General features: G+C 43.3%; 1 pseudogene; it reads right to left on the reverse strand.

Moving 5' to 3' along the window:
• Nucleotides 1-1,677: 1,677 nt before the first annotated feature.
• LOC150009433 (obg-like ATPase 1) lies at nt 1,678-3,603 on the reverse strand (annotated as a pseudogene).
• Nucleotides 3,604-12,127: the final 8,524 nt, after the last annotated feature.

Genomic DNA, 12,127 nt, shown 5'->3' on the forward strand with positions numbered 1-12,127 from the left:
TTTTCTTTTTTTTTTTTTTTCGTTTGTTGTTGGTTCTTCTGTGTGGTCTGACTGAAGATTGAACCTGAAACCCTGGTTGTAGCAGGACAACACTTGAATCTACTGACTTATCCGGCCAGGGCTAGATATTATTTTTTTATCCTTAAAATGTTTCTCAGTGGATTGAGCGTCGGCCTGCGAGCTAAGTGTCGCTGGTTCGATCTTCCAGTCAGGGCACATCAGAGAAGGAAAACTCTGACTCCAAAAAACCTCCGCTGCCTTGCGGCATACCTCTTCAGGGGAAAGGCTAAGGGAGTAAACCCCGACAGAAAATCCGGAGCCGGAGTCCCTAAGGCGGTTTGACGTTGTAGTCAACACCGGCAACTCCTGCGGCGCACCTGAAGCCAAGCTGTATTGACTCCGTCTTTCCCTTGGACCCTTCAGCTGCGAAGAGAGGGGGGGTCTGCTGCATGGGCAACAGCAGACCCTCCATATCACCCTGCCCAGGCTCTGTAGCTTCAGCTTCACTGGAGAGGATACTCCAGCGTCATCGCAAGATGTCGATTCAACACGGGAGGAGACAGATACCGTGTCACTCCTGAGTTGGACTGCACAACCATTCTCGGCGGTGCAGATAGACTCTTAAGAAGCTACACCATTGTCTCTCGAGACGGACGGCTGCCGACGATGATGATATATATATATATCAGCCCTGCCTGGTTTGGCTCAGTGGATTGAGCGTCGGCCTGCGAGCTAAGTGTCGCTGGTTCGATCTTCCAGTCAGGGCACACCAGAGAAGGAAAACTCTGATTCCAAAAAACCTCCGCTGCCTTGCGGCATACCTCTTCAGGGGAAAGGCTAAGGGAGTAAACCCCGACAGAAAATCCGGAGCCGGAGTCCCTAAGGCGGTTTGACGTTGTAGTCAACACCGGCAACTCCTGTGGCGCACCTGAAGCCAAGCTGTATTGACTCCGTCTTTCCCTTGGATCCTTCAGCTGCGAAGAGAGGGGGGGTCTGCTGCATGGGCAACAGCAGACCCTCCATATCACCCTGCCCAGGCTCTGTAGCTTCAGCTTCACTGGAGAGGACACTCCAGCATCATCGCAAGATGTCGATTCAACACGGGAGGAGACAGATACCGTGTCACTCCCGAGTCGGACTGCACAGCCATTCTCGGCGGTGCAGATAGACTCTTAAGAAGCTACACCATCGTCTCTCGAGACGGACGGCTGCCGACGATATATACATATATATGTTTAACTCAACACTTGAGGGTGGAGAGGGAGAAAGAGAGAGAGAGAGAGAAGGAGAGAAAAACATTGATGTAAGAGAGAAAAATTGACCAGTTGTCTTTCGTACATGCCCCGACTGGGGATTGAACCTGCAATCTAGGTATGTGTCCTGACTGGGAATCAAACCCGCAACATTTTGATGTATGAGACAATGCTCGACTTAACTTAGCCACCTGGCCAGGGTGCAAAATTGTCCCCATTAGTGAGTTTGCATTTTATTGAAGTACACAGTATTTTAATTTTAAAACAAATAAAAATAATTCTGTTTGTAGAAGATTCCCATCTCCCCACCTTTGTCCCTTCAGTTTTCAGAAATTTTAATTTAAAAAATCATATGCCTTTTGGAAATTGTACATTTATCTGTGTAGTAACTAAAATATATTTCTTCTTTAGTTTCTAACAAGTATTAACATTGAAGGATAATATCTCCATCTTCAACAATATGACTTCTGCCCTATTGTCTGTTCTTTCTAGCAGCCTTGACTGCATTTTCAGAAACTTCCTTTATAAAATCTTAATATTTCATTACTTCAGCCATAATGAATTCTTTTTCAAAATCTGTGTGAATCTTTCCTGCAGGTTGAGGAAACTTCATGCCTTTCCTGAGTCCATGCACACACTTCATCTGGGCCTGCAGTGAAAAAGTGTTCTAGTTGGAGTGTTGCAAACCCAGCCTTAATGATCTTTGGCAAAGCACTTTGTGTCATGTTTGCTTCCAGGTACTTCTTTCTCTTCTCAGCACTCAATTTTGCAACTTAATTCCAAGACCCCACTAAAAGGAATGATCAAGACACCTGGGCCATACTTGTCCATCCACTCTTGAATTTTTATCAACCACTTGTTTTTCTTTCTAATGTAGTCTCCCTCAGAAAGATTAACCAAGTAGATCGTTGGTTTTGAAGTCAGAAATAAGTATTTATTCAGCACTCAATTTCTTTGTCATTCCACTCATGATAGAAGCAACCAGGTTTCTTTTGAGCTATAACCCAGGATTTGACCTTGCACATTTTGTCATATACAGGTTTTAGTTTCTTACCTCCTCCTTTCACAGCTACTTTTTCTAGTTTACCTATAATGGACCCAATCATTTTCTTATCTTCAAGCTGAAGTTCTTTGTCTCAAATACAATCAACATTCATGATACCATCTTCAAAAGCACACGTTAGATGAGAGTCCATTACAGACACTCGTCGTCGGCAGCCGTCCGTCTCGAGAGACGATGGTGTAGCTTCTTAAGAGTCTATCTGCACCGCCAAGAATGGCTGTGCAGTCCGACTCGGGAGTGACACGGTATCTGTCTCCTCCCGTGTTGAATCGACATCTTGCGATGACGCTGGAGTGTCCTCTCCAGTGAAGCTGAAGCTACAGAGCCTGGGCAGGGTGATATGGAGGGTCTGCTGTTGCCCATGCAGCAGACCCCCCCTCTCTTCGCAGCTGAAGGATCCAAGGGAAAGACGGAGTCAATACAGCTTGGCTTCAGGTGCGCCACAGGAGTTGCCGGTGTTGACTACAACGTCAAACCGCCTTAGGGACTCCGGCTCCGGATTTTCTGTCGGGGTTTACTCCCTTAGCCTTTCCCCTGAAGAGGTATGCCGCAAGGCAGCGGAGGTTTTTTGGAGTCAGAGTTTTCCTTCTCTGATGTGCCCTGACTGGAAGATCGAACCAGCGACACTTAGCTCGCAGGCCGACACTCAATCCACTGAGCCAAACCAGCCAGGGACATTACAGACACTAATATGAGATAAAAAATATTTAAAAATTACCAGCCCCGGCCTCTATGGCTCATTGGTTGGAATGTTGTCTTGTGACCAGCAGGTGGCAGGTTCAGTTCCCAATTAGGGCACATATCTAGTTTGCAGGCTCCATAGTGGATCCCCAGCCTGGGTGTGTACAAAGGCAACTGGCAGCTGACAGATGTTGCTCTCTCTCCCTTCCTCTCTCTACAAAAAGCAAGTGAAGATGTCCTTGGGTAAGGATTAAAAAAAAATTTACAAAAAAATAAAAGGCATTTACCAGACCTTGTCCATTGTTAGCCCCTTTTACCAAGACCAGCAATATCCACTATATTTAGAAAGGCAGGAATTTTCCTTGCTGGTTTGTGGTATTGGAAAAGAAAATCAAACCTTTCATCTGGCACAGCTACTCTGCTCTCGTTAGGATCAATAGTGCAGAATGGAAAGTTTTCTGCTGAAGGCTGACTATTGGTTTATACATTAAAGAAGGTAGATTGTCCAACATTTGGCAATCCAACAATACCAATTTTCAAGGAGGTTCCAAATCTTTCAATGATTGGGGGTAGTTTAATTCCATCACCTCCCTTTTTGGGGGTCATCGTGCTTGGGGAAGGTGATGATAGGGGAGGTTCCAGTGGCAGCAGCAGACACATTCTACCAGCATTTGGAGGCAGAAAGAAAGGAAGAGAAAGTGTAGACCCAGCCTATTTCTTCTTATGGCTTCCAGTTACTGTCTAGTGCCTTTTCATTTCAGCCTGAAGAACTCCCTTTAGCATTTCTTGTAGGGCAGGCATATTGATAATAAACTCAGCTTTTATCTGAAAATGTCTTAAGTTCTTCATTTTTGAGGGATAGTCTTGCCAGATACAAAAATCAGCTCTTAATCTTACTGAAATCACTTATAAGGAGTTGCTTCTTTCTTGCTGCTTTCAAAATGCTCTTTGTCTTTGGATATGACAATTTGAATGATTTCTACCATGGATCTCTTTGAGTTTATCCTTTAGGGAGTTCAATGAGCTTCTTGGGTTTGTAAACTAATGTCTTTTATTTAAATCTGAGGCGTTTTCAGCCATTCTTTCTTTTAAAATTTTTTTTCTGATTATTTTCCCTCTCTTCTCATTCTGGGACTCCCATGATGTGTACATTGTTACACAGCAACCACAGCAACCACCCCTAACCAGAGGATGTTGTTTCACCTACATCCTGGACTCTGGAGTTGACGAGCAGGGTGACTCTGGCCCACTGGGGATCTTCTCCATGCCCTTAAAAATTCCCCTACCCCTTCCCTTGCTGGTGTTGTCCACTCGAACTCAGCCTGCCTGCTTGAATATCCTTCAATAAAGGCTTTGAACTGGTACACCTGACTCCTCCCTTCTTCCAGGCACAAACCTAACAGATTAGAACTAGTAGTGGATCAAAGACTCAAAAACAAGTTGGTTAAAGCAGGGAATCATAAAAATAATACACACATAATTTAACATTTTATTTTCACTTATAACATATAAATATATGTGTGCCAGTATTCTAATGTCAGAACACAAACTCTTCTTTGGAAGCATGGGCTGCCTCATTGGAGCACTAACATAACACCCACTATAAAGCTCACTCCAGGATCACAGTCTTGAAAGGGAACTGAGGGCATAAATACAGGTATGAAGCAACCTAGTATAGGCTCTGCCCAAGTTTTTATAATTTTTCTCCCAAAACTTACAGTGGTTTCACCCACTAGAAATTTACTAACATGTTTTAGAAAGCTGTCTTACCAGATCTTTCCAAAACATTCAACTAAATTTTCTTTTGTTATTTTTTAAATTTTTTATTGATTTTGAGAGACAGACAGAGAGAGAGGGAGAGAGAGAGAGATCAATTTGTTGTTCCACTCAGTTATACCTTCATTGGTTGATTCTTGTATGTGCCCTGACCAGGTATCAAACCCACAACGTTGGTATATCTAGGCAACTCTCTAACCAACTGAGCTATCCGTCCAGGGCTCAACTAAACTTTCAAAGACAACTTCAGTCCATTCCATTTATTTATAAATTTTATTAAATCACAAATTATTATAACAAGCTTTGTATGAAAGGTTAAGGAACAAGTCTTGATAAGCATACAACTCAGCAAGTGAGAGTCGATACGTCCATGTGTACTAGGGAGAAGCATACCAGCTGCCATGTACAAGAGCTTCAATTGGAAAGCTTTACTGAAGTGATGGAATGTCAATTAATGTGGAAACTGATTATGTTACCAGACAGGAACTCAGCCTGGAGTGGGTCTGCCTTGGGCTGGCCTATAGTGTGTGGGTTCTTGACTTCATGCAGGAAAGGTTTTACAACATGAGTCCGGGTAATTTTAAGAGTATGTTTGTTAAAGCTGAGGACAGTAAAACAAGGAAGGATTTAGAATAGAAGAAGCAACTGGAGAGAGACTAGGCAGGGTTGCTCTGGCTCACTGAGAAGTCAGGGGAAAGGGGGCCTTGGAGACAGGTTCAGGGGGTTTGCCCTGGACAAGCTGCCACTGCGCATTGCTCCCCTGCCTGATTGCAAGTCTCACAGGGTCCCTTAGAGTTTAGGAGATGCACACCAGAAAAGGAAGAAGAGGGGTAAGGAAAAGGTGCAGGCATGCTACCAGGAAGGAAAGCCTGAGCTGAGTGCTTTGTTCTGAGGGTTTTCAAAGGCTGGGAGTTTAGGGGAGGTCTTTATGCTGATGAGTTATTCCTTTAATTTCATCTGTCCTTGGGTGTGGTTGGCAAATGGCACTGATTGGATTTCTGCTATCCATCTCTCTGAGTAAGGTAATTTAAGATATTTATCCTTTGGTTGGGGAGAAGAAGGGTAAATCACTTACTTCTAAGTGTGCTTGGTTAAGGAAGATAGAATATTGTGATTTACTAGGTAGCTGTAAACTGGCCATTTAACTATCTCAGTTTCCCTATCTCACTTGTCCTGGCTTGCTAGCCTTCTCATTTGCATAAAGATCAGTTAGGAAAGCTCCATCTATACTATAATATAATGGAGGAAAACAACATGCTATGGGAAAATGGAATGAAAGATTGATGAAATTTAGAAAGGCTTCCTAAAGGAGGTGAACTGCAAATTGAATTTTGAAGTAGAAGACAGCGCAAACAGAGGGACCCACCTATGGAAGAAATAGTAAAGCTAGCATCTACTTGAGGAAAAGAAAAGGACCTATTCAACCGAAGCAAATGGCTTATGCCAAGGTGGCAACAGTGGTCCACGTGGCTTCTAAGTTAAAGATAATTCATTTTAATCCTCATTAAGCTATTTACATAGTCAGATGATTTTAAACTAGATCTACATGAACTAGTCCAAGAAGGTACTAGCTCTCAGAATACTGGCTGTGTTCTGTGTTCAAAGAGGAGAGTGACACTAGTTACCCTCCCTCGCCCCCAATTCTCCAACCTTGGTCCCAGGGAAAAATGTTGTCAGGGCATTCTCCCTCATGGAATAGATCCCATATTAATGACTCCTCCTGGAATATAATTTACCTGCTCCTGGGTTCTTACCAAAGAAGAATGTAAAAGGTCTGGATTGAGCCTCAGACTATCATCTGAATAGAAAGGTGGAGCCAACCCATGGATTCTGTCAGCTTCCAAGGCTATAAGTTTTATAGAACTCCCCAGTGAACTTTCTTTGATAGGGGAAGAGTTAAAGATTTTAGCTTCAGTCATAGTTAATAGGCTTAAGTGATTAATGCACATGGAAAGCTGTTATTTCAGGAACTAAAATACATGACCTATGTGACTTCAGGAGGTTGACAAACAATTCAATCTTTGTGCCCCAGCAGTTCTGCAAGCAATGGAGATGGTATCTGTGCCTTTGTGTTCCAGGGAGTGAATGTCAGTGACACAGATAAAGAATTATTGATCAAAAGACAAAGAAGTACTAGGAAAATCACCTCTGGACTGCAACTCTTATCTGATTAACCTTTTTTCCCAAATCCTTTACTACCTTTTCTTCTCCTTATAAAAATGTTGGCTCGAGGTGAGATGTTAAGATGGTTTTTGAGGGTACATAACCTGCCATATTCTCAGATCATCAGCATCTGAATAGAGCATCCATAAAGATTCAATTCTTGACTTTGAGTCAAGATGGAGGCATAGGTAGATATGGTTTGCCTCCTCATGCAACCATATAAATAATTACAACCAGATCTCATAAACAAATAACAACCAGAACCATCAGAAAATTGAACTATATGGAAGTCCAACAATGAAAGATTTAAAGAAGCCACATTCATTCAGATAGGTAGGAGGGGCTGAGTCACAGTAACTGGTTGGAGAAGTGGTGTGGCTCAGACAAGTGGCAGTGGCAGTGGAACACGCAATCCCACATTCATGGGTGATGAATAAAAATTGTCAGGGATACCGTGGGAGCAAGCGATCCCAGCCCCAACCAGATCACACAGCCCAGTGTTCCAGCACTGGGAAGATAAACCTCCATTACCTCTGACTGTAAAAACCAGTGGGGATTGGGGCAGCAGAAGAAACTGACAGATTTTCACCACTTAAAGGGCCCACATGGTTTTAGAACATACGCAAACCCCAGGGCAGCAACTAGAAGGGCACCAATCTCATAAAGAAAGTGGGTGAAGTGACTGGAAACAGGGTGAGTACTGGGAAGATTGACAGAAGCCAGGCATTGTTCCATCTCTGAGCCCCTCATCACAAAGAGCCACAAGCAGTGAAGCATGTAATTACCTAAGGCAATTACCTAAGGCTCAACCCCACACAATTTACAGGTGACTTTCCTACAAGGGCAGGGAGTAAAAGCAGCTCTACCTAATACACAGAAACAAACACAGGGAGACTACCAAATTGAAGAGGCAAAGAAATATGGCCCAAGTGAAAGAACAGAACAAAACCTTAGAAAAAGAACGAAACAAAATGGAGATAGCCAACCTATTAGATGCAGAGTTCAAAACACTGGTAACAAGGATGCTCAGAGAATTCATAGAGTATGGCAAAATAAATAAATAAAGGAAGAAATGAAGGTTACACAAAGTGAAATAAAAATATGTATACAGAAAACCAACAGTGAAGGAAAGGAAGCCAGGATTTAAATCAAAAGTTTGGAACAAAAGGAAGAAATAAACATTCAAACAGAACAGAAAGAAGAAATAAGAAAACAACAACAAAACAATGAGGAGAAGCTTAGAAACTTCTGGGACAAATTTAAATGTACCAACATCCAAATCATAGGGGTTCCAGAAGGAGATGAGGAAGAGCAAAAAATGAAAAAAATTTGAAAGAAAACTTTTCTAATTTGGAGGAGGAAATAGACATACAAGTCTTGGAAGCACAGAGTCCCAAGCAAATTGGACCCAAAAAGGACCACACCAAGACACATCATAATTAAAATGCCAAAGGTTAAAAATAAGGAGAGAGTCTTAAAAGCAGCAAGAGAAGAGTTACCTACAAAGGAGTTCCCATAAGACTATCTGCTGATTTCTCAAAAGAAACTTTGCAGGCCAGAAGGGACTGGCAAGAAGTATTCAAAGAGATGAAAAACAAGGACCTACAACCAAGATTGCTCTATCCAGCAAAGCTATCATTTGGAATGGAAGGGTAGATAAAGTGCTTCCCAGACAAGGTAAAGCTAAAAAAGTTCGTCATCACCAACCCATTATTAGATGAAATGTTAAAGGGACTTACTTAAGAAAAAGAAGATCAAAATTGTGAACATTAAAATGACAACAAACACACAACTATCAATAACTGAATTTAAAAAACAAAAACAAACTAAGCAAACAACCAGAACAGGAACAGAATCATAGGTATGGGGATCATTTGGAGGGTTATCAGCTGGGAGGGGGAAGGAGGAGAATAGGGGTAATGGTGTTACAGATGGGAGTGTCCAAAAAAAAAAAAAAAAAAAAAAAAAACCCCAGAGCTTGCGGCTAGGGGATGGGGAAAAGGAAGCAGCTTTTTTAATTTTATTTTATTTTATTTATTTATTTATTTATTTATTTATTTATTTATTTATTTAAGGAAGCAGCTTTTAAGATGCCTTTGCATGCCTGGGGCTAGTGGCTAGCAACTTTATTGTGCAAATGGCTTTGATGCTTCCAGAGCCCAGGAAGATGGGAGGGGTCTTGGACCATGGGATGGTATTGAAAGAGCTTACAGAGCCTGCATAAAGTTCTGTGAATGGTCAGATCTGGTTACCACACCCAATGTGTCAGAGGACGCAGTCAGGAATTTAAAAAGCAGCTGCAGACATTTTAGAAGGGGCTCTCGCCATGCAGTTTTGAGAAGGAGAGGAGATCCACGTGGTTTGCAGGAAGAAGGCGCTCTCTCTCCCCCCATGTGGATTAAAGAGACTGAGTTCTCCATGCGGTTTTGAGAAGGACCTCCATGCTGTTTTGAGAGGGAAACACTATGCGGCTTTGAGAAGGCAGTTTACAAGGAGGCTGAGAATCCATGTGGTTCTGCATTGAAAGCTGGCAGGCACCACAACACAGAAAGACCTCCCCAATCAGAATCGAATGATTGGCAGCTACTGGTAAAGCTGAACTGTGTCTAGGAAGTAGGAAAACAGTATTTCTAATTTTTCTAAAACTAGCCTGGTTTGGTAGGGGGAGGCAGAACTATGTGTTTGTGGGTGTTTTAAAGAACATAAGACTTAATGGCAGAAATCCGCAAATAATCTAAATCTATATAACTGTTAAATAAACAGTTCTTTTTCTTTTCACTAAACTCTGGTATTGAGAGTTATAATTCTGGCGACGGGCAATCAGGCCCCTAACTAAACAGCTCGTGGGTTCTGTTTCAATCGGAGCAGCCCAGGGGTTCTGTTACAATGGTGCAGGGATTAAGAAGCATAATTGGTGGAACAAAATAGACAGGGGGATGTTAAGAACAGTATACGAAAGGGAAAAGCCAAAGAACTTACACTCATGGCCCATGGACATGATCTAAGGGGGAGACTGCTGAAGGGAAGGGGATACCAGGCAGAGGAGGGAAAAGGGGGAAAATTGGAACAACTGTAATGCATAATCAATAAAATATACAGTATTCCCTCACTTATCACGGGTATTATTTTCTAGACCCCCCCGCGATAGGTGAAAATCCATGAAGTAGGAAACTTACATTTATTTTAGTATTTATATATATTTTAAGGCTTTATAAAGCCTTCCCACACACTTATAAACTGTTCCCAGTCCCTTATTAACCTTTCCCACTCCCTTATTAACCTTTTCCACACTTATAAACTCTACTTATGTTCTTAAACATATTCTACACTCTTAAACCTACATAACTTTAACAACATACGTATACAGTACCGCAAAATCCTGCAATATAGCGAAAAATCCGTGATAAATAATTAAATATATTTTTAAAAATCTCACGATACAGTGAGGCTGTGATAAGTCAACAGCGATATAAAGAAAGACTACTGTACTTAAAATAGAAAAAAAAGATTCAATCCTTGCCTCTACTTATTGGTTCTTATAGTGACAGGCAGTGTGACAACTGATTTTTCTGGTTTCATATTCTGGCAACTCAGGTGGGACACTTCTGGTGGGGAGTTTCATTGGCTGCCTGGATTGAGGGGCCCCAGGGTGCAGAATTGAAGATTTCCTAGCATCTGCCAAGTGATTTCTCTCAGGAACTCTCCTTCTCTGATTTTAAGCACTCCCCATCGCCTTCACTTTCAATTGAATCACTATGGTTTCTGGTAAAATTGCAGTCTCAGGTTACAATTTAGGATGGTCATCAGGAATTAAGGTGCCTGGGAGAAACAATCCTTTGGGGTAAATTCCTTCTGGTTTGCATGATATTGTATTAGAGAGGTCAGGTCAGATTGCTGTGATAAGGCAGGGTGGGGAGAAAACCCCAAGGCAGAATTGAAGGTTAGAAGTAGTTTGTCCTCCCTGCAAAGGCAGTGGCTGCAGGAGAAGGGAGATTGCCCAAGGCAGCTGAGCAGCTCCTGGCTCAGCAGAAGGGAGCTTGTACAGAGCATGTGTGGTTCAAGACTTCTGCCGCCTTGAACAAAATGGTGGCCAGAAGAGGGGCAAAGGCAAATATGGCCAACGTGATACACATTGGTTGTAAAGCTGGACACTCCCACTGGCTTCTGGCACACGTGGGATTTTGGGAGAGGAGACTTTCAAGCTGAAGGTGGGCAGAAGATGCTCTCTCTTGCTTTGCCCCACATAGGCGGGAGTGGCAGACACTGGGACCACTCAGGGCTTAGGCCTCACACTATCTGAAGCCAGCTCCAGGTGGCAAGGTACTGTGCTGGGATGTGCGCCTTGCCAGGTGCCAGCCCTTGGGACACTTAAGACCCTATGCAACTTGGCACATGGGTCCTGGACTGCTTTCACTCTCACCCTAAGAGCAGTGCTCAGAGGCTGGGAGCAACATGCAGAGGCATGAGCTGGGAAGTTCCCCACGGATGGAGCTTCCTCTGCATGACTGTCTGGAGTGATCTGGCAGCGCACCCCAGAACCTAGGAGAGAGAGAGCTGCTGACAGGTGATGACGACTCTGGCACAAGAGGGAGAGGGTCTGAAGCTGGAGAGACGGAGATTTGTTCAATTAACAACCTTGGGCTACAGATAAGGAATGATAGGGAACTTCTGGGTTTGGATTTGGACTTTAATCTTCCTGGGGCTGGCTGGCTTTCTGTGCTTTGCAGGAGAGGTTGGCTTGGAGCAGGAATGCTCCCTGCCCCCTCAAATTAGGAACCCTGTTAAAAACTTATTTCCTTCCCCACAAATCGTCTTGTTAGGTGTATACATGGTGACAGGCAGCGAGACCCATGCTGCCTGGTTACAATATTACAGAGCTCTGTCTGGGATAATGGGGGTTGGGGAGCCTCCATTGCAGGAAACAGCCCCTTGGGGCGAATTCTGGCTGATTGGTCAACCTATGCTTATAAACCTAAGAATATGGTTTTTTATTGTAATCGTCGTCGTCGTCGTCGTCGTCGGCAGCCGTCCGTCTCGAGAGACGATGGCGTAGCTTCTTGAGAGTCTATCTGCACCGCCGAGAATGGCTGTGCAGTCCGATTCGGGAGTGACAATCCCTGCCGCACTTGGTACAGGTGAAGGCAGATGGCTGTTGTTGCTGCTGCTGACGCTGCTTCCGCCTCCATCTTTT

The sequence above is a fragment of the Furipterus horrens genome, unplaced genomic scaffold, assembly GCF_987537825.1.
Source record: "Furipterus horrens unplaced genomic scaffold, mFurHor1.1.pri manual_scaffold_5, whole genome shotgun sequence".
Taxonomy (NCBI): domain Eukaryota; kingdom Metazoa; phylum Chordata; class Mammalia; order Chiroptera; family Furipteridae; genus Furipterus; species Furipterus horrens.